This window comes from Pongo abelii, chromosome 11 (assembly GCF_028885655.2).
Source record: "Pongo abelii isolate AG06213 chromosome 11, NHGRI_mPonAbe1-v2.0_pri, whole genome shotgun sequence".
NCBI lineage: Eukaryota > Metazoa > Chordata > Mammalia > Primates > Hominidae > Pongo > Pongo abelii.
Window position 1 is genome coordinate 139,822,422 of NC_071996.2, and position 27,639 is coordinate 139,850,060.

General features: G+C 43.6%; 1 long non-coding RNA gene across 2 annotated transcripts in view; it reads left to right on the top strand.

Annotated features, from left to right (window-relative positions):
- Positions 1-6,877, top strand: part of LOC129058179 (uncharacterized) — a 118,280-nt gene extending 111,403 nt beyond the window's left edge. For both annotated transcript variants that reach the window (XR_010136129.1, XR_008523130.2), the window contains exon 3: positions 6,216-6,877. This is a non-coding gene — a long non-coding RNA (uncharacterized LOC129058179). The remainder of the gene's footprint in view (positions 1-6,215) is intronic.
- The last annotated feature ends 20,762 nt before the right edge of the window (positions 6,878-27,639 follow it).

Sequence of the window (27,639 nt, forward strand, 5' to 3'; positions counted from 1 at the left end):
ACTTCCCACTTCTTCCCCTCTTCCCCTTATTGACCCTTAGTGGTCTAGGTACCCAAAAATTCCACTGAAAAGAGAGATCCTACAAATGAATTAGTAAAACGTAGGCAGTCCAGTAGAAAAATGGGCAAGAACTTGTAGTGGAATGGTGGTGTAAAGAGAAATAACCAAGAAACAACTATTTTAAATCAGGAGGAAATTACCCAATGTGTTGGGTAGTGGCAGAGGCATTGCCTACTATTATATAATAAATAAATAGACTTAATGTACATATTGCACTTTGTAGTTTGTAAATCAACAATACACAGTCTTTTCAAATATCTACAGATTTGTTTTTGCATGGACATTTGTTCATATCCTAGGCCATACAGAAAATATTAATAATTTTCAAACAAATGTATTTGTTTATTCTCTGGCCACAAGTGAATAAAATGAAAACATATCAGCACTCTTAGAAAAAAGCAAAAATCACCAAAGCACTTGGATATTAAAAAAAAAAAAAAACAGGCCAGGCACGGTGGCTCATGCCTGTAATCCCAGCACTTTGGGAGGCCGAGGTGGGCAGATCATTTGAGGTCAGGAGTTCAAGACCAGCCTGGCCGACATGGTGAAACCCCATCTCTACTACAAATACAAAAAATTACCCAGGTATGGTGGCAGGCTCCCATAATCCCAACTACTTGGGAGGCTGAGGTAGGAGAATCGCTTGAACCCAAGAGGTGGAGGTTGCAGTGAGCTGAGATCTCACCACTGAACTCCAGCCTGGGTGACAGAGCAAGACATCATCTCAAAACAAACAAACAAAAATTTTAAATGAATAACTTACAGGTTACAGAAGAAATCAAATCAGTAATAAGATATTTAGCTTCAAATGAATGTCAGTGAGAGTACTACATCAAAAAATTTGTGGAAGGTAGCCAAAGTTGTCTTCAGAAGAAAATTTGTAGTCTTAAATGTCTTTATTATGAAACAAGGAAAGAAGGGAAATAAAAGAACTAAGCACTTATACAACAGAGAAAATAATATAAAAATAAAACTAAAAAGGCAAGAATATAGAACTAACAAATTTAGAAATGAATAAAATAAATAGAAAAATAGTTGAAATAATTGAAAAACTCAATATCTTTTCAAAAAGAAAATGTAAAAAAAACCTCTACCAAGGTCAATTAAAAAAAAAAAAAAAGAGAATGAGCACAGATGTATAGCGTTTGGGAAAGGAGGCTAAAATTAGATAGAAAGTAAAATTTTTAATATTTAAGAAAATATAATTTAATTCATTTGAAAGTGTTAATGAAATGGATAATTTTTCAGGAAAATAAAAAGAAATAAAAATGAAATAATGGGGGAGGCTGAGGCAGGAGAATGGCGTGAACCTGGGAGGCCGAGCTTGCAGTGAACCGAGATCGTGCCACTGCACTCCAGCCTGGGCAACAGAGCGAGACTCCATCTCAAAAAAAAAAAAAGAAAAAAAAGAAATAATGAAAAGGTAGAAAGCCAAAGTATATCCATTTTGTTGAGGAAATTAAAAATATTGTCAAATAAATATTTAGAAAAAGACAAAATAAAACACAACAAACATAATAGCCATCAGGAACAACAGCAAACAAAGCCAGAGTGACATCAATTACAAATATAATTGCAAAAATTGTATATAAAAAAACTAGAACATCTAGAGAAAATGGATAAATTCCTGGAAGCATACAACTCTCCTAGATTAAATCAGGAAGAAATAGAAAACCTGAACAGACCAATAACAAGCAGCAAGATTGAATCAGTAATCAAAAAAACTTGCCAACAACAAAACAATCCAGGACCAGATGGATTCACAGCTGAATTCTACAGACAATCAAAGAAAAATTGGTATTCTCCTGAATCCATTGAAATCCTTCTGAAACTATTCCAAAAGAGAGAGAAAGAGGGAATCTTCCCTAAATCATTCTGTGAAGCCAGTATCACCCTAATACCAAAACCAGGAAAGCACATAACAAAAAAAGAAAACTACAGACCGATATCCTCAATGAACATTGATGTGAAACTCCTCAACAAAATACTAGCTAACCAAATGCAGTAGCACGTCAAAAAGACAATACATCGTGATGGAGCGGGTTTTATACTGGGGATGTAGGGATGGTTTAACATACACAAGTCAATAAATGTGATACATCCCATAAATAGAATAAAAAACAAAAACCATATGATTATTTCAATAGATGCAGAAAAAGCATTTGACAAAATCCAGCGTCACTTTATGATAAAAACCGTAAAAAAATAGACATAGAAGGGATTTACCTCAAAGTAATAAAAGCCATTCATGACAAACTGACAGCCAACATCATACTGAACAGGGAAAAGTTGAAAGCATTCCCCATGAGAATTGGAACAAGACACAGATGCCCACTTTCACCACTTCTATTCAACAGAGTACTGGAAGTACAAGCCAGAGCAATCAGACAAGAGAAAGAAAGGGTATCACAATGGGAAAAGAGGAAGTCAAACTGTCACTGTTTACTGATGATATGATCATATACCTAGAAAACCCTAAAGACTCATCCTAAAAGTTCCTAGATCTGATAAACAAATTCAGTGAAGTTGCAGGTTACAAAATCAATGTACCCAAATCAGTAGTACTGCTATACACCAATAACAGCCAAGCTGAGAATCAAATCAAGAGCCCAATCTTTTTTACAATAACTGCAAAAAAAAAAAATCTAGGAATATACTTAACCAAGAAGGTAAAAGATCTCTGCAAGAAAAACTACAAAACACTGCTGAAAGAAATAGATGACACAAATAAAGAGAAACATATCCCATGCTCATGAATGGGGAAATGACCATACTTCCCAAAGCAATTTACAAATTCAGTGCAATTCCCACAAAAATATCATCATCATTTTTCACAGAACTAGAAAAAACAATCCTAAAATTCACATGGAACCAAAAAAAGAGCCTGCATAGCCAAAGCAATACTAAGCAAAAAGAAAAAATCTGGTGGCATCACGTTACCCAACTTATACTACAAAGCTATAGTTACCAAAACAACATGGCACTGGTATAAAAATAGGAATGTAGACCAATGGAACAGAATAGAGAACCTTAAAATAAAGCCAAGTACTTAACAGCTAACTGATCTTCAACAAAACATGCAAAACATAAATTGGGGAAAGGACACACTATTCAATAAATAGTGCTGGGAAAACTGGCAAGTCATATGCAGAAGAATGAAACTGGACCCCCATCTCTCACCTTATATAAAAGTCAATTCAAGATGGATCAAAGACTTAAATCTAAGACCTAAAACCATAAAAATTCTAGAAGATAACATTGGGAAAACTCTTCTTGATATTGGCTTAGGTAAAGAATTCATGACTAAGACCCCAAAAGCAAATGCCACAAAACCAAAAATAAATAAGTGGGACCTAATTAAACTAAAAAATGTCTGCATAGCAAAAGAAATAATCAGCAGAGTAAACAGACAACCCACAGAGTGGGGAAAAAGTAGTCACAAACTATGCATCTGACAAAGGACTAATATCCAGAATCTACAAGGAACTCAAATTAGCAAGAAAAAAGCAAATAATCCTATCAAAAAGTGGGCAAAGTTCACGAATAGACATTTCTCAAAAGAAGATATACAAATGACCAACAAACATGACAAAATGCTTAACATCACTAATCATCAGGGAAATGCAAAATAAAACCACAATGAGATTCAACCTTACTCCAGCAAGAATGGCCATAATTAAAAAGTCAAAAAACGATAGATGTTGGCATGAATGTGGCGAAAACGGAACACTTTTACACTGTTGGTGGGGATGTAAATTAGTACAACCATGATGGAAAATAGTATGGAGATTCCTTAAAAAACTGGAAGTAGAACTGCCTTTTGATCCAGCAGTCCCACTCCTGGATATCTACTCAAAGAAAAGTCCTTATATGAAAAAGAAACATGCACTGAATGTTTTATAGCAGCATAATTCACTGTTGCAAAGATATGGAACTAATCTGAGTGCCCGTTGATCCACAAGTGTATAAAGAAAATGTAGTATATATACACCATGGAATACTACTAAGCCATAAAAAGCAATGAAATAATATCTTTTGTAGCAACTTGGATGGAGCTGGAGGCCATTATTCTTTTTTTTTTTTTGAGACAGAGTCTCACTCTGTTGCCCAGGCTGAAGGGCTGTGTCGTGATCTCAGATCACTGCAACTTCTGCCTCCTGCGTTCAAGGGATTCTTGTGCCTCAGCTTCCGAAGTAGCTGGGATTACATGTGCCACCACACCCAGCTAATTTTTGTATTTTTAGTAGAGACGGGATTTCACCATGTTGGCCAGGCTGATCTTGAACTCCTGACCTCAAGTGACCCGCCTGCCTTGGCCTCCCAAAGTGTTGGGATTACAGGCATGGGCCACTGTGCCTGGCCTGGAGGCCATTATTCTAAGTGAAGTAACTCAAGAATGAAAAACCAAATATTGTATGTTCTTACTTATAAGTGGGAGCTAAGCTATGCAGATGGAAAGGCATAAAAGTGATATAATGGACCTTGGGTACTCAGGGGGGGAATATTGGGGAGGTGAGATATGAAAGCCTATATATTGGGTACAGTGTACACTATTCAGGTGATGGGTGCACTAAAATCTCAGAATTTACCACTAAAGAGCTTATCCATGTAATCAAAACCCACCTGTACCCCAAAAACTGTTGAAATAAAAAAAGATAAAAAATTGTATGTAAAATATCAACAAATCAAATCCAGGAATGTCCTCAAAGAATAATACATATGATCAAGTAGTTTATCATAGGACTGCAAAATTTGTTTAGCTTTAAAAATACTATTAACATATTTTACCATCCTTTGGCATATTATGAGAAAAAATAAAAATAAAATATGATAAAATACGATTGTATCTCAATAGATGATACAATAACATTTAATACCATTAAATATCCATTTCTTATTAAAACTAGTAAGCTAGAATTAAAGGATACTTTCTTACATGGTAGAGATTATCTGTCCAAAGGTAACAACCAACATCATATTTAATTTTTACTGATTTTTACTATCGTCAAGAGCAAAACAAGCAAGCTCACTATCACCACTTCTTCCCTGTCTCAGTGTGAAATCAATTGAGAGGAGTCATCAGACACATGGGTCAAAATGTCAGCTTCATTACTGATAAAGCCAACTGCAGCATGTGGCTTTAGATCTGAAGCCAGAGGAGCTTGCCAGCAGTCCCTGAATTAGACAACATACCACAGTCACTGGCAGCTCTGACTCTCCCCACCCACACCCAGCTAGGACTGGCTCTTTCAGGAAGCAGAGAAAACCAGACAATGCTGCCTTCTCAGATGGCAGATTCAAAGAGAATCTAGAAAAGGCTAAGCCATGCAGGCAAATTCTTTCTCCCAAACTAATGCTCCCAAGAAGCAAAATACGAGAATTAGAGGAAGGTCAGGAGCATCACAGAAATGCAACCTTTACCATGTGGGAGCATGTAGTCAAGGGGACCCCTAACAGTATTCTACACTCTTTGAGAAGTTTTAGCCATTGTGATAGGACAGGAAAAAGAAACAGGAATGATAAATATCTTAAAGGAAACTCAAAATGATTGATCATTATCTGCAAATGTTATAGCTATCTATTTAGAAAATCCAAGCAAATCAATTGAGAAACATTAATTAGAGCTTATAAAAGTGTTTGGTAAGCTAGCCTATTGCTTTCCTTAAATGATAGAATTAATGGCTTTTCTATATACCAGCAAAGTTAGAAAATTGGGCAAATTGTGGAAGGAGGGATCCTGGGAAAAATAAATTCATAACAATGTCCAATAAATACAATAAAAGAATTTTGGAAGAAAATCTGCCTTGTCAAATGACAAAATATGTTATGAAGCTGCAATAATTCTTAAAGTGTGGTAGTGGCAAAAGAATGTATGCAAGATCAAGGGAAGAATACTAAATTCAGAAACAGAACTAATAAATAGGTTTAGAATATGAAATAGTGGCTGTGATGGTTTGAATGTGTCCCCTCCAAAATTTAAGTGTTAGCAATGTGATGACTTTAAGAGGTGGGGCCTGTAAGAGTGATTAGGCCGCGAGGGCTCCTTCCTCATGAATGGGATTTAAGGCCCTTATAAAAGAGGCTTCATGCAGTATTTAGCCCTTTTTGTCCTTCCACCTTCTGCTATGTGAGGACACAGTGTTTCTCCCCAACAGAGGATGCAGCATCAAGACGCCATCTTGAACGTGGAGATCAGACCCTCAACAATGAATCTGCCAGCCTCTCGATCCTGGACTCTCAGCCTCCAGAACTGTGAGAAATAAAATTATGCTGTTTTTTCACTGTCCAGTTGCAGGTATTGTTTTGTAGCAGCCCAAACAAAAAGAGTGACATTTAAAGTCATGATTCTAGGAAGGATTGTCAACAAATGCAGTTGGCATAACTGAAAAAATACAAGTTAAATCTGTCATCCCAGGCACCAAAAGAAATCCCAGATGATTTGAAAATTTAAACAATGAAAATGAAATCATACCACCACTAAAGGAGAATGTAGATACACATTTTTATTACCTTGGGATGAAGAAGGGCTTCCTAAACTTCAAGACAAATGTAGAATATCGAAGATAGATTTGCCCACACAAGCAATTTTAAACTTCCAAATACCAAAGAGCCTTAAAAATTAAGTGGAAAGGGTACCTGTGAGAAATGTGACAGAGGGTCAAAACTTCACATCAAGGACTTCTTAATATTCAATAAGGACACCTCCACATCTCTGATGGCAAAAGGGACCAATGACAGTTACAGCCAATTCACAAGAAACAAAAAACCAAACAACGCATATTCTCACTCATAGGTGGGAATTGAACAATGAGAACACATGGACACAGGAAGGGGAACATCACACTTCGGGGACTGTTGTGGCGTGTGGTGGGGGGGGAGGAGGGATAGCATTGGGAGATATACCTAATGCTAGATGACGAGTTAGTGGGTGCAGTGCACCAGCATGGCACATGTATACGTATGTAACTTACCTGCATATTGCGCACATGTACCATAAAACCTAAAGTATAATAATAATAATAAAAAAAAGAAGTCAAAATGCCAGTAAATTCCTGAAAGTGATGTTCAATCTCACTAATATTCAAAGAAATGCCAACTAAAATATTGAATTGATGAAACTTTGAAAATGTGCGTGTGTGTGCTGGGATGCCTGTAGGAAAGGGACATTTCTGTACATTTCTGGCGGGCGTAAAGTTTCTGCAGGACGGAACACATGGCGTGACACGATTTCATTTTTGGTAAAGTATGTTTAAAATTTGCTTAGAGAAAGATGGGAGATTCCAAATATTAACCGTGGTTATTTCTAAATGAGTGTTTACAATTTTTATTTGTGTGTTCTCAGTTATTTTCAACAAAATGGTCTTATTTTTGTAACCATACTGAAAGCTATTTTTTTTAAAAATAAAAGAATACAATTATGAGGCTACTTTAGAAAACTTTGAGGAGTGAATAAAAGATTGGGAGCGTCCTAGAAGGTACAAAGTGACAGTGATTAGAAGTGTGGTATGAGTGTGGGAATTAACAGACTAATGGAGTAGATGAGATGGACTAGAAAGAGTCCTCGGTGGATATTAGATCTCAAGACTGTTGGAGCTGAAAAACTGTCATTTGGAAGATTGCAAGCGATTCCCATAGGGGGAAGGTTTCCCTGGGAGAGGCCGCTTACTAAACCCCTTTAAATTGGAAACAACCCAAATATCCAACAATGGGGAATTGGCTAAGTAAATGATGGTACATTGATTCATTGGAGTTCTATGTGGCCCTACAAATGCCGTGTTAGCAGAATATTTAATGGGATGGAAATTTGTTTACAGTTTATTGTTAAGCGCACATTTGGTTTCAAAACCAAATGCATATTATGATCCATATTTGTAAAAAATATGTATTTATTTACATAAAAGTCTTGAAGGATGCATTTCATTTTTTTCTGTTGACTTACCGGTATTATATTTTTTTCTATAGTGAGCATCTATTTATTTTATAAGACAGTACACTACAGATGTAATTTATATATAGTTTACATAAAAATGTAAAAAGAGAGGGAATGGTTTTCAGGTCCATAAGTCTTGACTCTGAGATGACGCAATGAATCAATGCACCCAGGAAGGGTGAGTCAGAAGGGGGTTTGTCAGCAAAAGGCAAGAGGGGCAAATGCTATTGTGGGCCTCCTAAATCTTGTCCATGGGAGAGCCCCCTGGCATCCAAAGAGTAAAGAGCCACAGGCTAAATCCTCTGTCCTCTGAGGCAGCAGCTTGAGGCCACCTTGACCAGGAGTCATGTGACATCTGCTTCACGTCGCTGGCTCTCTGGTTCTGGCTCTGTGCACATGGCTAACTGCTGGTGGTGTGGGCTTCCCTTGGGCTGTGGAGAATGGATTAATGGGACATTGTCTGGGACAGGAGGCCAGCTGAGTCAGGCTTCCCGGTAGGGAGATGAGCGATGACTGGAGAGTCTGAAATGACGGTGAGGGAGAGGCGTTAAGAGCCACAGGGCTGTGTGCCTGTGGGGTTAAGGGCAGGTGGAAACACCCAGAAGAGAACTGTTCTGAGAGGGGAAATGATGGAACAACTTTGAACATGTTGCACTTGTAGGCCTGCAGGACGTATAGATGGAGATTTCTTGGGTGTGGTAAGATGTTCATGTCTGGGAGGATTCTGGACCAGAAGAACAAATACAGGGTCATCAACAGATGATATTCTTGAAGGAGGTCACCCAGGAAACCCAGAGAATGAGACAGAGAAGCAGCTAAGGACAGAACCCCAGTGCTCCAACACCCAGGGGCATGGAGGGGAAGGAGAACACACACAGAAGTGTGAGGGGATGACCAGAGAAGTGGGGATCAGCACGGAACCCAGGGCAGAGCGGGATGCTGAGGCCAGGGAGTCATCAGCGGTGTTTAGTGGCACAGAGCAGTGCAGAAGGACAGAGGATGAGGGAAACCATTTTGGTCAAACCCCAGGGGCAGAAGGCAGGCTGCGCCTTGCTGAGAATTGGACTAGAGGGAAGAGAAGACTGAGTGTCCCCTGTCACAAGGAGACAGGGTTTGAAGGGAAAAGGATGGACCTGTCATTGTGTGAGACTGCAGAGCTTTGAGAATGCTTGTATCCCAAAAAGTAAAAGTGTACACAGAGAGACTTCATTATATGGAAGTTACTGCAGCCGGAGGAAGAAAATGATGGAGCAGAAAGGCTGATGATCACAGAGAGTTAGGGACCCCACCTCCAGCTGAAGCAGGAACACACCCACTGGTTCAGGAGGGAAGAAGGATGGACAGATGGATGTCAGTTTGTCTTGGGAGTCCAGATTAGTGAGAGAGGAAGTTTAGTGGTATCTATTCTTTTAATAAGAGTCAGAATCATTTGCTGAGAGAGAGGCAGAGATGGTTGGGCACAGAGCTTGCACAGCAGTAAACGTTAGAAATGGCTGTTGTGGTTAGTGGGAGAGTATATTAGTCTTTTCTGAGACTGCTAATAAAGACATACCGAAGCCTGGGTAATTTATAAAGGAAAGAGGTGTAATTGATTTATAACTCTGCAGGGCTGGGGAGGCCTCAGGAAACTTACAATCGTAGTGGAAGGGGAAGCAAGCACATCCTTGTCCACATGATGGCAGGAAGGGGAAGTGCTGAGCAAAGAGGGAAAAGCCCCTTATAAAATCATCAGATCTCGTGAGAACTCACTCACTATCATGAGGACAGCATGAGGGTAACCGCCCCTCCCTGATTAAATTAGCTCCCACTGGGTCCCTCCCACAACATGTGGGGATTATGGGAGCTACAATTCAAAATGAGATTTGGGTGTGGACACAGCCAAACCATATCAGAGAGGTAGCTGATTAGGAGCAAAGGGAAAATGGGTGGGTAGCATGGAGAGACCATGAGTGTTAGTGGCACCTGCAGTAAGGGATGCTCCCTGCTATGAGCCTGTCACATGTCTTATTCTCTGATCTATCACGAAGGGTTAAGGAGAGACATGGTCTTTCAGTTGTCCTCAATCCCGAAGAATTGTTCTAGTAAGTCTCTGCGCTAGGCTTGCAGAACAAGGTTCATGGTCTCTAGGGGCATCTAGCCAAAAGAAGTGGGGAGATAAGAACATAAAATAAGGAACTTGATCAGCCTGGGCAATAAGTGGTGGTGATGGGGAGGCAACTTCTTGCTATAGTAACCAAAGAACTCATGGGCGGGTGGCTTTTGCACTGGAATCCAAGGGATGGGCATCATTTTGGAAGGTAGAAGGTTTTCCTGGTTGGAGGGAGGTGGGCAAGCAAAGGGATATGATATGGAAGCACCAACAGGTGTGTAGACCAGGCCAGCAGGAGACGAGGGCATGGGTGAGATGGAGCCTCAGGAAGGGGCTGGGGCAGCAGGGAGGGTCCTGAATGCCAGGGATCAACTGTTCATGAGCAACTATATAATTTTTTGGAGAAAGCTTGTGAAATGACCAGGTGCTGTTTTAGGAAGGTGAATCTGGCATGATTTCTAGGAAGGAGAGGAAAGGAGAACCTGGGGATAGAGAGAAGGCTCCTGTGTCTCAGATCTCTAAAGAGTAGCTAATGAGTGGCAAAACAATGAGATTAAACAATCCACGTGATTATGCATTTACACTTCTAATTTTAAATCCAGCACCCTAATTAAGCATAAATTATTTTGCCATTCAAATGTATTCTGGTTCGAAGCTCCCTCTCTGTTGGTGGTGAGAGGGAGGAGGGTGGAGAGGAAGTAACCACAAGTCAACAATCAGAATCATCCGTCTTTTCTACCGAAGAGTTCCAAAGGCCTTGCAGCCGTTCCTAGGTTTCTTGCCTTCTAAACGGTGCTGGCTGCTTGCCATCCTGACCTGGCTGTGCCTTCTTTGAGAGGTGGCCATTGCTGGAGGTGGGTTGTGTCCTTTGGCTGTGACTGATTCTTCATGTAGCCCTCCCAAGTCCCTGCCCTGTGAAGGACAGCTGGAGTAGGAGCATGGGAGAGTCCAGTTGCCCCCATGTCTAGAATCAATTAGAAGCCAAGTTATCACCAAGAAGAACTTCCAGGCACCAAACAAATTTACACAGGATGCCAGACATTCCCTCTGTGACAGCTGAGGAAGGGGATGCCCAAGCCCAGCTGGGCAGGGAAATGCAGCCCATTCCAATCCCCTGTCAGTGGCACAGATAGCTCGAGGGGAAAGCTGGGTAGGATGGAGGGAGGGAACACCCAGGTAGGAGGGGAGGGGATGCTGGCTTCACGCAAATCTGCAGGACCAGCCTGCATGTTTGGGAACCTGTGCTTCTGCAGAGCTGCTGCTCTCCCTCTGGCGGATGAGCTGCGGGCCTCATTTGTCCTGCAGTGGTAAATCCCCTTCCCTCACCTATTCTGCCAGTGGGACAAAGCCACTATTGGGGTGGGGGAAATGTGTGCCCAGGAGGAAGAGGGGCTCATTCTCCTGGTAGCTTCCAGACTGCCTGGGGTTGTAGGGAGTTGGGTCACCCACTGCTGAGGGTAACGCTCCCTGAGTGGCCCATTAGTCCTGAGTTTGGGACCCCTCAAGTGTGGACGTTGGGACAAAATAGAGAGTTATCAAGTGTGTGCTTATTGTCTTTTCAGTTCCAGACTCTGTAAGAGGGCACAGGATAGAAACATTAAAACCACATAATCCCTCTTGCTGAGGTTTATAATATGACTGACAGCCAGTCCTAAGTCTAGAGCACATTTTAATGCGTGATGTCAAACGCAAGGATGGTAGACACGATATGAAGTGATAGAGGAGTTCATAAGAAAAAAAGATGATTGTGAGTTTGGAATGTATTCTGAAGACTTCCTGGAAGGGGTGACATTGAACCTGCTCGAGAGTGGTGTATGAGGCAGACGGGGGGCTTCCTAGGGAGGGAAAAGCCCGGCAGAAGCAGGGGAAGGGTGACTGGTTAATTCAGGAACTCAGTTAGTAATCCCCTGTTCCAGGCACCAGGGTCACAGGAGTGAACAAGAGAAAAGGTCCCCGTGCTCCTATGGGAGACAGTGAACAAATAAACACCTCGGAGGCCACAAAGTGCCTTGAAGGAAAATAAAGATGAGGAGCACTAGGGCTGAAGGGTGGCTGCTTTTTGATATGGCGTGATCTGGACGCCTCCTTGGATAAGGTGACGTCTGAGCAAACACTAAAGGAAGGGAGGAAGGAGCCATGCAGATACTGGGGGGTAGGTGGAAGAGTGTTCCAGGACAAGGGGACAGCAGGTGCAAAGACCCCTGGGCAAGGAAAGTGCTAGCTGTGTTTGAGGAACAGCCAGGAGGTTCACTGGGCTGGAGTGCAGTGAGATGAAGGGTGGCTAAGTCACGGAGAGGCTTAAAGGTCATTATGAGGAGGTTGGCTTTTCTGCTGGGGGAGATGGGAGGCTACTGGAGGTCTGGAGCAGAGGATGACTCACCTGCCTTGGTTGCAGAAAGGATCTGAGGGTGGACTACAGGGGGCAGGGGTGGGATCAAGGAGACACTTAGGGAGCTACTGCAACAATTTAGGTGAGAGTTGGTGGCTTGGACCAGGGCAGTAGCAGTGGACGGCATAAGAGGAATTTGGAAACTGAAAATATTTTAAAGATAAAGGAGTCAGGATTTCCTGATGGATCAGATGTGGATGTGAGAGGAGGAGGAGCCCAGGGTGACTCTAGGCTTTTGGGCTGAGCCACCAGAGCTTGGAGTGTCCATGACTGGGATAGGGAAGGCTTGGGGAGAAACAGGCATCAGTGGGCAAACCCAGGACATCAACTTTGGACTTTTAAAGTTGGAGTTCATCATTATATATCCAAGGCAGGGGTTGAGTAGGCAGTTGGAAACACTCCACTATTTTTAGTTTGAGGAAAAGATCCTGTTGGAAGACAGAAATTTGGGAGCCATCAGCATTTAGATGGCATTTGAGACCTTTTGGTGAGATGATGCTATACAGAGGGTGACTGTGGATAGAGAAGAGACAAAGCCAAGAATGGGACACCTGGGACAAGAAGACAAGGGGTGACTAATGAGAAAGAAATAGGGAGGCAGGTTGGCTGTCATGGACACAGCCTTGGGGAGTGCCGGGAAAGAGGAGGTGTGGGCTGACGGAGAGCCGCGAGCCACAGTGGGGCATTATCCCTTGATCTAGTTGCATTAGGGTCTTTGCAGCACTTCCTTGCCTGGAAGCTATTCTACTGAGCACACTGGTCTACACCAGTTGCCAAATCACCACTGGAAGGGATCACAAAAATGCATTGAGCAAACTTGGGTTTCCATAGGATGATTTGCACAAAACCAGAGAAAGTACATGGGTCCACCTTGCACAAAAGAAAACATTGCCAAGTAAGTATTTTTTAAAGAAACAACTTTATGGCCAGGCACGGTGGCTCATGCCTGTAGTCCCAGCACTTTGGGAGGCTTAAATTAGCTGGGTGTGGTGGCGGGTGCCTGTAATCCCAGATACTTGGGAGGCTGAGGCAGGAGAGTCGCTTGAACCCAGGAGGCAGAGGTTGCAGTGAGCCTAGATAGTGCCACTGCACTCCAACCTGGGCAACAGAGTGAGACTCCATCTCAAAAAAATAAAAAATAAAAAAACCACAACTTTATTGAGCTATAATTGACATGCAATAAAATTCCCTCATTTTAAGTGTAAGGTTAGAGTTTTGACAAATGCATGTTGTCATGTATGCACCGTCACAATTGATATATAGGATGTTTTTGTTACCTCAAAAACCCAAGTAGGAATTAAAAAATATTCTTTCCCTACTCTGACCCACTGCTGTGGTCTATTTTTGTGCAATGTGTTGGCATCTTGCTTGATGCAGTGGAAACATCATAGAACCTGCGGCCATCCGGCTGCCGAAGACTGAGTGTAGCAGTCAGCATTCGCAAAAATTCTGAATCTAAATAGTGCAGAAATAAAGGACTTATTTTATCATCTAAATCTTAAATGGATTAACTTACTTCCCGAGTAGGAGTCTGGTTCAGGAAACCTCCCTGAATGTAACGTTGAGAGACAGTTTTTATGAAAGGACATGTTTATCCCCATTGGACTAAGTATCTCTCAGACCAATACAGTTAATGGAATCTTGGTTTGAGCTCGGCCACAGATTACTGGCTGCTCGGGTCCTGGGCTCCATTTTGACAGGGCTCAACTGCCTAACCACTAGGAGACATGACATGGAACTCTTTCCTGGGATGAAGGACAGATCACATCTAGGGCTTCCAAACTGGCACAGGCCACACGAGAAAGCTGGGTGAGGCTGTCTTCAGGAGGCTGAGAGATCCACTCACAGCTCTTCTGCTGTGCCTTGCCAGACTCAGAGCAGCAGGGGAGAGAGGAACTATTTTGATGGGAGAGATCTCCTCCCACCACTGGCCACTCACAGAAGTGACCAGAAGCCTGTCCCCAGGGCCTCTCTGTCCATGTTAGGCCCTGGAATGTGGCTGATGAGCCCAGGCCAGGTGAGCCTGGGGCAGCAGCCCCCAGGTGTCTCTTCTGGGGCCAACCGCTGACCTCCCAGCCTCTGCTCACACCTGCTCAGAACCCGCAGAGCTAAGGCCTCGGGAGAAGAGGCCTTGCAGGTGGTGACAGGGCAACACCCATCAGGATGCTGTAGAGGGCGAGTGGGGTTAGTTGTAAGAGTTGGATCCACAAAGATCTGGGATTTAAATCAATCAGCTTGAGGTTGGGCAAAACCCCCTTGCCACTGGAGTCTTTGGAACTCGCCTGGGTTAACATCCCTCACCAGCCACGTGCCATGGGGTGTTACCTGACATCTCTGTGCCCAAGTAGTCTCCTCCATCAAATGAGGGGAACACAACACTCTCATGTGCGTTAACACATGAACGGTGCTGGCTCATGGCAAGGACTCAGTCAATGCTCTCTTTATGATTATATGAATGTTGTTTAGTGAGGCGTGAATGTGACACTGTACACATTGGTGTGTATAGCAGTTCAGCCAGGACTCTGTGGCCGTGGGTGTAACCTTTGTGAGGACAGGAGTTTCTTCTTCCTGGGAGAGGAAAATGGATCTATTTAGCCGACAGTCTCATGTACATGATGGTAAAAATCATCCGTGGTTGGGCCAGGCACGATGGCTCATGCATGTAATCCCAGCATTTTGGGAAGCCAAGACAGGTGGTTCACTTGAGCCCAGGAGTTCGAGACCAGCCTGGGCAACCTGGTGAAAACCTTGTCTCTACCAAAAATACAAAAATTTGCTGGGCATGGTGGTACATAGGTACAATCCCAGTTACTTGAGAGGCTAAGGTGGGAGGATTGCTTGAGCCTGGGAGGTTGAGGCTACAGTGAGCTGAGATCACCCCACTGCACTCCAGCCTGGGTGATAGAGTGAGACGCCATGTCAAAAAAAAAAAAAAACAACAAAAAAAACATCTCCGTGTGGCCACGGGTAGGAAGTTGAGGTGTGTTTCTCCCAGGGGCATTTGACTACAATAACAACCTAATCGGGGCCTAGATGTGTGATAAATGGAGCACTAAATGCCCAAAGTTGGTGTAGGGCCATGGGCAGCGTCCTGGGTCTATCCCTTCCTGCTCTGATAAGTGGTCTCAGTTTCCCCATATGGACTATGATGAGCTTGGATGATATTATCTCTGGGGTCCATTCTAACTCCGAAGCCCTTGATCTCTTAAGAGTTAGTGCTTAGACTCTCCCAAGACAGCGTCCACTGGGTTTGGTAGAGATAAAAATGTGAACAAGTATCTATTTAATACCAACAAGACCTCAATTTCCCTTAAATTCCTGCTCCGAAGCCAGTTTTTTTTTTTCCCTGCAGCTCCGAAGGGCAGAGGAGCATTGCCAGGTGAGCCTCATCAGGCTGGACTCAACTGCTGGCAAATTGGAAAGTATTCTTTGCTTCAGAAGGTAATGAGAGTTTGTTGCCAGGTCGTTAAACTTTGCTCTTTCCTGGAGGTGTGGGGAATCAAAACAAGGCACTATGGAGCAGACCCAGCCAGTTACTGGGAAGGCCACAGATCCATGTGTGTCCAAAGTGGACAGTCCATCTTTCTTCCTTTCTCTTTTTTTCCTTTTTTTTTTTTTTTTTTTTTGACACAGAGTCTTGCTCTGTCACTTCACTGCAACCTCCCCACCTCCCAGGTTCAAGCGATTCTCCTGCCTCAGCCTCCTGAGTAGCTGGGATTACAGGCATGCACCATGTCTGGCTAATTTTTGTATTTTTAGTAGAAATGGGGTTTTACCATGTTGGCCAGGCTTGTCTCGAACTCTTGACCTCAGGTGATCAGCCTGCCTTGGCCTCCCAAAGTGCTGGGATTACAGGTGTGAGCCACTGCTGCCGGCATTCTTTTTTTTTTTTTCTTTTTCTTTTTTTACTTTGAGACGGAGTCTCTCTGTTGCCCAAGCTGGAGTGCAGTGGCATGATCTCGGCTTGCTGCAACCTCCACCTCCTGGGCTCAAGTGCTCTTCCCACCTTAGCCGCCCAAGTAGCTGAGACTATAGATGTGCACCACCACACTAGGCTAATTTTTCATATTTTTGGTAGAGACAGGATTTCATCATGTTGCCCAGGTTGGTCTTGAACTCCTGAGCTCAAGTGAACCGCCCAACTTGGCCTCCCAAAGTGCTGGGATTATAGGTGTGAGCCACTATGCCTGGCCTCGTTTTTTCTAAGTTGTGATAAAATACACATAATGTAAAACTTGAAATTTAGCCTTTTTTTTTTTTTTTTTTGAGACAGGGTCTCACTGTATCATCCAGGCTGTAGGGCAGTGGTGTGATCTCAGCTCACTGCAGCCTCAGCCTCCGGGGCTCAGGTGATCCTCCCACCTTAGCCTCCTGAGTAGCTAGGACCACAGGTACATACCACTGCTAAGTTTTGTACTTTTTTGTAGAGATGGGATTTCTCCATGTTGCCCAGGCTGGTTTCGAACTCCCGGACTCAAGTGATCCACCAGCCTCAGCCTCCCAAAGTGCTGGGATTACAGGCGTGAGCCACGGTGCTTGCCGCATTTTAGCCATTTTTAAGTTCAATGGCTTTAAGTGCATTCACACTATTATGAAACCATCACACCATCCATCTCCAGAACTCTTTTTTCTTCTTCTCAAACTGAAACTCTGAACCTGTTGAACAACTCGCATTCCCGCCTGCCCCCCAGCCCCTGGCAATCACCATTCTGCTGTCTGTCTCTATGAATTTGACTACTTTATGTACCACATATAAGAGGAATCAAACAGTGTTTGTCATTTTGTGACCTGTTTATTTCACTGAACATAATGTCCTCCAGGTTCATCCATGTGTGAGGATTTCCTTCCTTTGAAGGCTGAACTGTATTTCATTGCATGTAGAAAATCACATTTTGCTAACCCACTCATTGTCAGTGGCCATGGGGGTTGCTTCTACTTTCGGCTATTGTGAGTAACGCTGCTTCACGTGAACATGGTGTCCAGGTGGAAAGAGCACTTCTTGTGCCTTGTTTCCTCATATGTCCCTTGACCCTGCTTGGAGGGGCTGAAATTCCTCTCCCTAGAGTTGGGACTTCTCTCAAATACAGCAGCTCCAGTTTGCTTATTTTCTCAAATACTCGAGTGTCTTTCAAAATGCTACAGCACAGAGCAGAGAAGGGATGATTGTGGCCAGGAAAGCTGTAAGCCCCTTAATGTCCATTGCTACCAAAATAGCATCTTAATGTGATGCTCATCACACAGTGTATTAGGATTGGGACTGCGTCCTAATGGACCCTCTAGGACACATTAGCCTTATTCTCAACACACCCACCCGCCTTCAAATAGGCACAGACGGTGACCTGTGGAAGAGCATTGCATAGGAATATCCTTCTGGGGCCTTCAAAGAACCTGGCAGAAACAACCGAGGCTTCGGCTTAGGTTATTTAAATGTTCTTCTTGACAACAGTTGTTCAATAAATTCAGCTAATTCTTCTGGCCATTTCTGCAGGTCATTCCATGAAAGTTTGAGGAGGCATACCTTCAGATTTTTTTTCTGCCAGAGATTTGTGCTTCCTGATCCTCTAAAAGTAGCACCACATTTTTTAGTTAATTAAATTTAGTTAAAAGAAGGGAAAGGGGCAAAAGACATGAACAGACATTTCACCGAAGGGGAAGTACAGATGGCAAATATACCCACAGAAAGATGTTCACCATCATTAGCCATCAGGGAAATGCAACTTCAAGTCATAATGAGTTATCCTGCACACCGATCAGAATGGCTAAAATAAAAAATTGCAACAACATCAAATGCTGGTGAGGATGCAGAGAAACTGGCAGAGAAACTGGCTCACTCATCTCTGGCTGGCGAGTGTGTAACATGGTACAGTCACTCTGGAAAAACAGTTTGGTGGCATCTTGGTAAACTATATATGTAATTTCCATAGACCCAGCAATTTCACTCCTGAGCATTTATCCCAGAGAAATGAAAACTTATGTTCACCCGAAAACCTATACATGAATATTCATAGCAACTTTATTTGTAATTACCCCAAACCAAAAATAACCCAAGTGTCCTTTAATGGGTGAATGGCTAAACAAACTGTGGTGCAGACATACTGTGGGGTACTGCTCAGCAATGGAAGAGGCACACAGACGTATGCAGTAACTTGGATGAATCTCACTGGCATTATGCTGAGTGAGAAAAGTCAATCCCTAAAGGTAACACACTGTCTCGTTCCGTTTATATGACATTCTCGAAATGCCAAAATTACAGAGTTCGGGAACAGACAGTGGTTTCCAGGGCTAAGGGATGGAGGAGGACAGGGGGGTGGGTGTGCTTGTAGGAAGGCAACAAAAAAGATTCTTCTGGCGGAAATTTTCTGTATCCTGACCATGGTGGTGGATACAGGATCCTACACATGATAAAATTGCATAGAACTAAGTGCATGTGCGCACACAACAGTGAATACACAAAATGAGGATAATTTGAAGAAGATCAGTGCTTTGTATTTTTTCTCAATGTTCTTGTGATGTTGTATTATAAATTTTGCAAGATGTTACCATTGGAGGAAACTGGGTGAAGGGGACATGGGATCTCTCATCTCTCTTGTATTATTTATTACAACTGCATGTGAATCTACAGTTATCTAAAAACGAAAGGTTTAATTGAAAAACAAGGGAAGGGGCTAAGCCATTAGACTCCTGTTACTCCATTTGAGATGAAGTTTGTTTGGCCAGAGGGCAGCATCCACCCATCCTGATTCTCAACGTGTCCATGAAATCGCTAAAGAATCAGGAGGATAGCTTAAGCCCAGGAGGTTGAGGCTGCAGTGAGCTATGATCATGCCACTATACTCCAGCTTGGGTGACAGAGCAAAATCCTGTCTCTCTGAAAAAAATACATAACTGTAGTGCCTGGTGAACCCCAGCTTGAGGCATGGGGTTCTTTATGTATGGGGTTGGGGCCTAAGAGCTGGATGTCTTGGTTTAGAGTCCAGCTCTGCCACTTATTGCTGTGTGAATTTAGATGAGTCACTTTACCTCTACTCCCCATCTGAAAGGGGATAGCAATATTACCTACCTCACAGGCTGCTGTGAGGAGCAAATGATGTAACACTTGGAAAGGGCTTAGATGGTGCCTGCTGTGTAATCTGGGCATGATACTTACTACCATACTCTTAACTACCCCTCCCTTTCAGGTCTTCATTTACAAGTGACATGGGCCAAATTAGATGGGGCATTCTGGCTTCAATTTTTTTTTTTTTTTTTCACCAAGAGCTGCCATTAAAAACTGCCAGAGTCACGCTCCCTACCCTTATTTAGTTGGAGATAGCAAAGCAATCTGGAGCAGAGATTTTTGGTCTTGAAAAGCCCCTCTCAGTTATGTACATACGAGGTCAGGGGGCAAAGGGAACTCCGTCTCTAGATCAGAGAGCCTGGAACACACAGGTGGATTTTATCAGAGATTTTCTGATGGATTGAGGGGGTGCTGACACCTGCTGATGGGAAATGACAGAAGCCTCTTGTGGCGGGCTGAATGGTGGCCCCCAGAAGATAGGCCCCCTGGAACCATGAATGTGCTCTCATTTGGAACGATGGTCTTTACAGGTGCTGTTATGGGGAGGATCTTGAGATGAGACCATCTTGGTTTATCTAGGTGGATCCTAAATCCAGTGACAAGTGTCCTTGGAAGAGAAGGGGAGAGACATAGGAAGGTCATGTGGTCACAGAGGCAGAGGCTGGAGTGAGCTAAGACACAAGCTAGGGAGCACCCAGCATTGCTGGATGGAGGCCAGATCCTCCATCACAGCCTCCCAGAGAAGTTGCCCCCACCCATGCCTTGATTTCAGACTTCTGGGCTGAAGAACTGGGAGAGAATAGAGTTCTGTTGTTGGAAGCCATTCAGTTTGTGGTGCTTTCTGCCAGCAGCCCCGGGAAACCTCCGCTTTCCTCCAGCTGGCTTCCTGGCCTGGAAGGGGCAGCCTGAACTGGAGGGGCAGCCTGAATCAGAGGGGCAAACTGAACCGGAGGCCCAGGCTCAATGCCGGGCTCTAAGTGGAGTTTGGGACCCACTGGCTTTCGTGTGGGCCCCCCTCAGGGAGGGGCTGAGCCTGAGGGTGGGGGATCAAGACCTGGCACCTGGAACCTGAGCAGGACTCACCTTGACAGAGCAGGGCCCCGAAAGAGTAGACCCTTCTCTCCTTGGAAAAGAACTGCTACAGACAGGCAGGCGGCTGAACAGACAAGGGCCCAGCAGTGGAGACAAAGGCCAGCACTGTGGGAAAAGGTCTGGCTGAATGCAGGGCTGCCTAAATGGCATATGACCTTGTCCTCCTATCAGTGAAAACAATGTGTGTGTGCACAGCACCATAGGCACACTTGTTCACTTGTTTACACGGGTATAGATGGACTGTGGCTGATGCATGTAGTTGGTGTTTAAAAACTTCACTTCTGGCCAGGCATGGTGGCTCACACCTGTAATCCCAGCACTTTGGGAGGCCCAGGCGGGTGGATCATGAGGTCAAGAGATCGAGACCATCCTGGCCAACATGGTGAAACCCCATCTCAACTAAAAAGACAAGAATTAGCTGGGTGTGGTGGCGCACGCCTGTAGTCCCAGCTACTTGGGAGGCTGAGGCAGGAGAATCGCTTGAACCTGGGAGGTAGAGGTTGCAGTGAGCTGAGATCGTGCCATTGCACTCCAGCCTGGCCACAGAGTGAGACTCTGTTTCAAAAAAAAAAAAACTTCACTTCTTCCCTTTTTTGATAGACAATTGAATATAAATAAAAGTTTTAGTATCTCCTCTCCATATCCCAAGGGAGCACTGCGTGCACCCCTGAGGTTTGAGCACTTCCCTTTGGAGCCCACCGTTGAGTGGATGGATGGGATTCTTTGGCTCCAGTTTTTATCAGCATAGGAGAGGTGATATAGGCTGGATATTTGTCCCTGCCCAAATCTCAACGTTGAATTGTAATCTCCGGTATTGGTGGTGGGGCCTGCGGGGAGGTGGCTGCATCACAGGAGTGAGTTTCTCAGGGATGGTTTAGCACCATCTCCTTGGTACTGTCCTCGAGACTGTGAGTGAGTTCTTGTGAGATCTGGTTGTTTAAATGTTGTTTAGACATCTCTCCTACTTCTTTTCTCTTGCTCTTCTCCTGCCATGTGAGGCACCTGTTCCTCTTTCGCCTCCACCATCATTGGAAGCTCCCTGAGGCCTCCCCAGAAGCAGATGCCAGTGCCATGCTTCCTGTACAGCCTGCAGAACCGTGAGCCAAGTAAATCTCTTATAAATTACCCAGTCTCAGGTATTTCTTTATAGCAATGCAAGAACATGTTCATATGACAGATGTCACTGGTGGGAGGTGAGTGGCTTCTAAGAGATGCACAGACTCAGCCTTCAAACACATCGGCTCCCCTAGTGAGGAAATCAGTTGCCCATTTGCAACTGTTTTTAATAATAAGAGATGAGGACTCCTTTGGAGTGAGAGCCTTTGCAGACAATCATATCTCGCTATAATTTTGTATTTTTTGTTTTCATTTTGTTAGTATAGTTCCTTCCTTCCTTCCTTCCTTCCTTCCTCTTTCTCTCTCTCTCTCTCTCTCTCTCATCCAAGCTGCAGGGTAATGACATGATCTCTGTTCACTGCAACTTCTGCCTCCCGGGTTCAAGCAATTCTCCTGCCTCAGCCTCCTGAATAGCTGGGATTACAGGCACATGCCGCCATGTCTGGCTAATTTTTGTATTTTTAGTAGAGACCAGGTTTCACCATGTTGGCTAGGCTGGTTTCGAACTCTTGACCTCAGGTGATCCACCCACCTCAGCCTCCCAAAGTGCTAGGATTACAGGAGTGAGCCACTGCGCCAAGCCAGTATAGTTACTTTCTACTTAGGTCAAGTGAGACTGGTCTTTTTGTTTAATTTTTTTTTTTTTTTTTTAGACGGAGTCTTGCTCTGTTGCCAGGCTGGAGTGCAGTGGTACAATCTTGGCTTACTGCAAGCTCCACCTCCCGGGTTCAAGTGATTCTCCTGCCTCAGCCTCCCAAGTAGCTGGGATTACAGGCACCCACCATTGTGCCTGGCTAATTTGTATCTTTAGTGGAGATGGGGTTTCCCTATGTTGGCCAGGCTGGTCTCAAACTCCTGACCTCAGGTGATCCACCCGCCTCGGCCTCTCAAAGTGCTGGGAATACAGGCATGAGCCACAGTGCCTGGCTGAAACTATATTAATTTGGAAAGAAAAGCAATGCAATCATATTCTCAATCAAAATTATATCATTCAATGTTCCTGGTTACCTAAGCAAACACAGGTGACAGGAGCAGGAAAAAATTAAAATAAATTAGAAAAACATAGCCAGGCATGGTGGCTGATGCTTGTTATCCCAGCATTTTGGGAAGCTGAGGCAGGAGGATTGCTTGAGACCAGGAATTCAAGACCAGCCTGGGCAACACAGAGTGACGCTATCTGTACAAAAATTAAGAATGTAGCCAGGTGTTGTGGAGCATGCCTGTAGTTCCAGCTACACGGGAGGCTGGGAAATGTCCATTTAAAGTCTTTGTCTATTTGTTAACTGGATTACTTACCTTTTCATTATTGAGTTTTAAATATTCTTTATATATTCTAAGTCCCTTATCAGATAACATGATTTACAAATATTTTCTTCTATTCTTAGGGTTGTTTTTCCACTTTCCTTTTTTTTTTTTTTTTAAAATGTTATTAGGTGTGTTTGTTTATATCTACTTAAAGCAACAGAAAAGCAGCAAAATAAAAATTGGTAAAGTTGTACATTTTGAAAATTCAGATTCTTATACCTGGGATGCATCTTGGACTAGTCAGATGACTGGTTTTAGAGACTAAGCAACTGAGGTTTGGGGAGACTGAGTCTTGCCCGAGGTCTGTCCGTGCCTGTTGGTGGCAGGACTGGGCTTCACTCTTCTGTGTTTTTTATCCTCCTTTCCTGCTTCTTGTTTTTGTTGCTTTGGATAAAACATATGTTCCCTTTTTTTAAATTCTTAGTTTAAGGAATTATCTCTTGCTGATAACCTGTAGGGTTTTACTCAAACCGGTCAGTAGGAAGATTTTAAAAATGATTTTCTTTCTTTTTTTCTTTGAGACAGAGTCTTGCTCTGTCTCAGGCTGGAGTGTAGTCATGTGATCATAACTCATTGCAGCCTTGAACTCCTGGCCTCAAGTAAGCCTCCCAATGTCTGGGAATATAGCATGAGCCACCCCATCTGGCCTAAAAAGTGTTTTTTTCTGTGTCTATTTCTACATCTATTTCCCTTTTCCCAATTATGCAAGCAATGACTTGTTTCCTACAAGACATAAAATCAAAGCATCTGGAAGTATTTTAGTGTTTGTGTGTGTGTGTGTGTGTGTCTCTTTGAATCTTCACATAAACACAGATGAATTTGGCTTGTCAAAGAAATTCCATGTTCTGGTGCATCTATATTTTAACAAAAGACCATTTGGGTTCCTTGCCTTTTTGCCGTCATGTATCCCTGTTTTTAAAATAATTTTCTCATATGGCCAGGAATGGGGAAGGCGTGTCTAATGCCCATTTCTGACTCTGGCTTCAGTTACTTCGGAGAAATGCTGTGTCAAATTACAGGATAGTTGGGACATGAAAGAGCATGGCCAATTCTTTGGGCTAGAACTGTACACCTGGCCTAATAGATCACTCTGTCAGCTCCTGACATTTGGTGTCTGAACTTTGTCCATAGAGGTGAGCGATGGGTGAGCAACCACTCTCTGGTATGGGACACATTGCTGTCTCTATACTTATCAAGTGACCCAAGCACGGTGCCAATGTTTAACCCTGAATGTTCAGAGCAGTGGGATAAAAAACTTGGACAGACACAGGTTTGTAGTGATGGAAACAGAACTGTGATGTTGGGGTCGATAGGAGAAGTAGGTTATCCCTGTTCCACAAGGTGGACCCAATGACTGCAAGTAGGGACAACGATCGCATATGGCACCATGGGCCACTGGAACTGGAGCCATGACAATCCTGAAAGGCCACCAGTGTTTATCTGCAGCCATATGGCCAGTTGCCACTTAGGCCAGTGTCTTCACTTAATTTTACAAACATAAATGACACCCAGCTCAGTCAGTTATCCTGCCTGTGCATCTGCTCAGACATAAGGAGAATCACGAGAAAGCATATGGATAGGTCAGTGAAAACTGAGTCCTAACCTCAGGGCTTCCCTTGGAAGTACCTGGCAGAGGCTACTGGAATGTGTACACCTAGGCAAGCCCAGGGGTTTTGACATGTGGACAAAGACACACATGTACACGTGCATACACATGTACACACACCCATGCTATCACAACTTGGAAGCATTAGACCTCAAACACAAATACAAATCTAAATACAAATTCATGATAGGGAATCAGAAAATACACAGAAACAGAAAATTATAGAACTACAAATAATCCTATATTCCTGTAATAACCACATTAATATTTTTCCTTTATGACCTTTTCAAAGATAGCATCATACTTAAAGTGTTTTGTAACATTCCTTTTCATTGAATCATATATCATGGAATTTAAAATCAATAATAGAAAGAATAGATAATTTGGTAAACAGTATTGGGATGAATGACTTCGTTCATTGGAAAAGAAGTACAGTTAGATTTTTAACTAACAGAACACATAGAAATATATTCCAGACGTATTAACTAGATTTTAAATAAAACTATAAAAGTTTAATAAATGAGAATTTTAGAAAACTTTAGAGTGGGAAAATGAACAAATTTGATTAGGTAAAAATGACAGATATTTGTATGCAGATATTTGTACGTGGAATCAAAAGACAAAAGACAGACTAGGAGAGAACATTTAGATTTTATAAAACAACCAGAAAGAGTAATACTTTCAACATACGTAGAGGTACTCTAAGCTAATAAGACAAGGATATTCACAGAATATTCCAGAATATAGAAAAAAATGTTCAATCTCTATGAAAGTAAACAAGAAGCAAGTTAAAACAAATTAAATTATTGCTACATCAATATCTCTCCAGGTCTGAAATTTGCTGAGGAAGCAGTAAGGAGGAGGCTAGTCCAAAGATAAAAATCCCACAGGCTCCTGCTTTAAGGAAATTGGTTTATTATACCGCATTTTATAGAAGTTTTTAAAGAAGTGCTTGGATCATGGGCACTAAAGTTGGCATGTATTGCTGCAGGCAAGGTGAGAGCCAGGGTGTCGACTGCCGGGAAGACCCTGGCATTCTGAGTGTTGTCTTCGCAAGACAGTTTTCCTGAGTAGAATACCAGCTTCCTCCAGGTCCTGCTGACTGGGAAATGGATTCCATGTTATCTTATCTTATCTTATTTTTTATTTTATCTTATTTTGAGATGGAGTTTCACTCTTGTTGCCCAGGCTGGAGTGCAATAGCGTGATCTCAGCTCACCACAACCTCCACCTCCTCCACCTCCCCCTCCTGGGTTCAAGCAATTCTCCTGCCTCAGCCTCCCGAGTAGCTGGGATGACAGGCATGTGCCACCATGCTCAGCTAATTTCGTGTTTTTAGTAGAGATGAGGTTTCTCCACATTGGTCAGGCTGGTCTCGAACTCCTGATCTCAGGTGATCCGCCTGCCTTGGCTTCCCAAAGTGCTGGGATTACAAGCATGAGCCACTGCGCCCGGCCGGAAATGGATTTTAAATGGCAAGTGCTATTGAGCTTTGTAGAACCCAACTGCCTCTCAGCCACCATATCTGATCCATCTCCATTGGGTTCCAGTTACTGTCCTCACTTTAGCAAATGCCCGAGCACCTGTGCCTCAGTACACTTGAAATGAGCCAACTCAGGGACCCTATGGAGCCATCACCTTGGTATTTCAGCTCTCAGGGTACAAATCCATTGTAGTGTAGACTCCACCAGATGAATGGTGATCATCTTAGTCTGTTCTGTGCTGCTACAACAGAACACCCGAGACTGGGTAATTTATAAAGAACAGAAATTTATTTCTCACAGTTCTGGAGGCCAGGAAGTCCAAGATCAAGGCTCTGACATCTGATGTCTGGTGAGGGCCTTCTGGCTGTGTCCTCTCATGGTGGAAGATGGAAGGGCAAGTGAGACAAACCCCCTTTGCCACGCCCTTTTATAGGGGCACCTAATCCTGTTCATGTGGGAGGAGTCCCCATGGCCTAATCACCTCTTAAAGGGCCCACCTTTTAATACTATCACCTTGGCAACACCTGAATTTTAGGGGGGACACGTTCAAACCATAGCAGCTATCAAGCCATGGCCAGGCAATTCAGTCAGTAGCTTATATATTATGTCCTAGCTGCTCCCAGGCATGGTCCATTCATAAGGGGCCTCTGGCCATTTGTCTGGTGGCAAGAATGCCCACAATCTTCTTCAGTTTCTCCTCTTTCTGATTTTCAGTGCATAAGACTGGGTGTCTAAACAGAACTTCTGAAATCTTAATGTGCATTTGAGTCACCTGGGGATGTCATGAACAGCAGATTCTGATACAGTAGGTCTGGGGTGGAGGATATGATCCTGTATTTCTAAGAGTGTTTATGGGGACCTGCAGCATCAGTATCACCCAAAGACTTGTTAGAAATGCAATATCTTGGGCTCCTACCTTGACCCACTGATAAAGAATCTGCATATTAACATGAGCCCCAGGAAAGTCAAAAGCACATCTAATACCAAGAGGCGCTGCTCGTGGGGAGGGTGCAGCATGGCACATATGGGATCCCGGAGCTGCAGGCGAACATCCCTCAGGCAACCAGCGCATCACCTTCTGCCAAGTGCCCTCACATGCACTGGGGCCCCATTCAGTTTCTTTAAGTCCAATCCGGATCTTCCATCCTTTTTGCTTCCAGGCGATATGTGCGATCCACTGCTGTCTCTTTGTGGTGTCTCCTGATGATATCTGCAGGGGCCCCCTGTGAACTCTTTCTAGTTAACAGGCATCTCTTTTGTGCAGTGAGCCTTCCTGTCCCCACTTACCAGCTCTGCCTTGCAATCGTAGGGGCCCTGGACAGAGATGGGGTCCAGTGGGCAGGGTCTGAGGATGTTTTATTGACCTGCAGCTGTCCAAGGGCTCTCTGGGAGGTTGCAACATAAGGCCACATCATGCTGCCCCTGCCAGCGCTCCTCCCCCTCACGGCTGTCGGGTGCTGGGCTCCTGGGGTAAAGTGCAGGGAGAGAGAATCTTAGGAGTTTTATTGGCC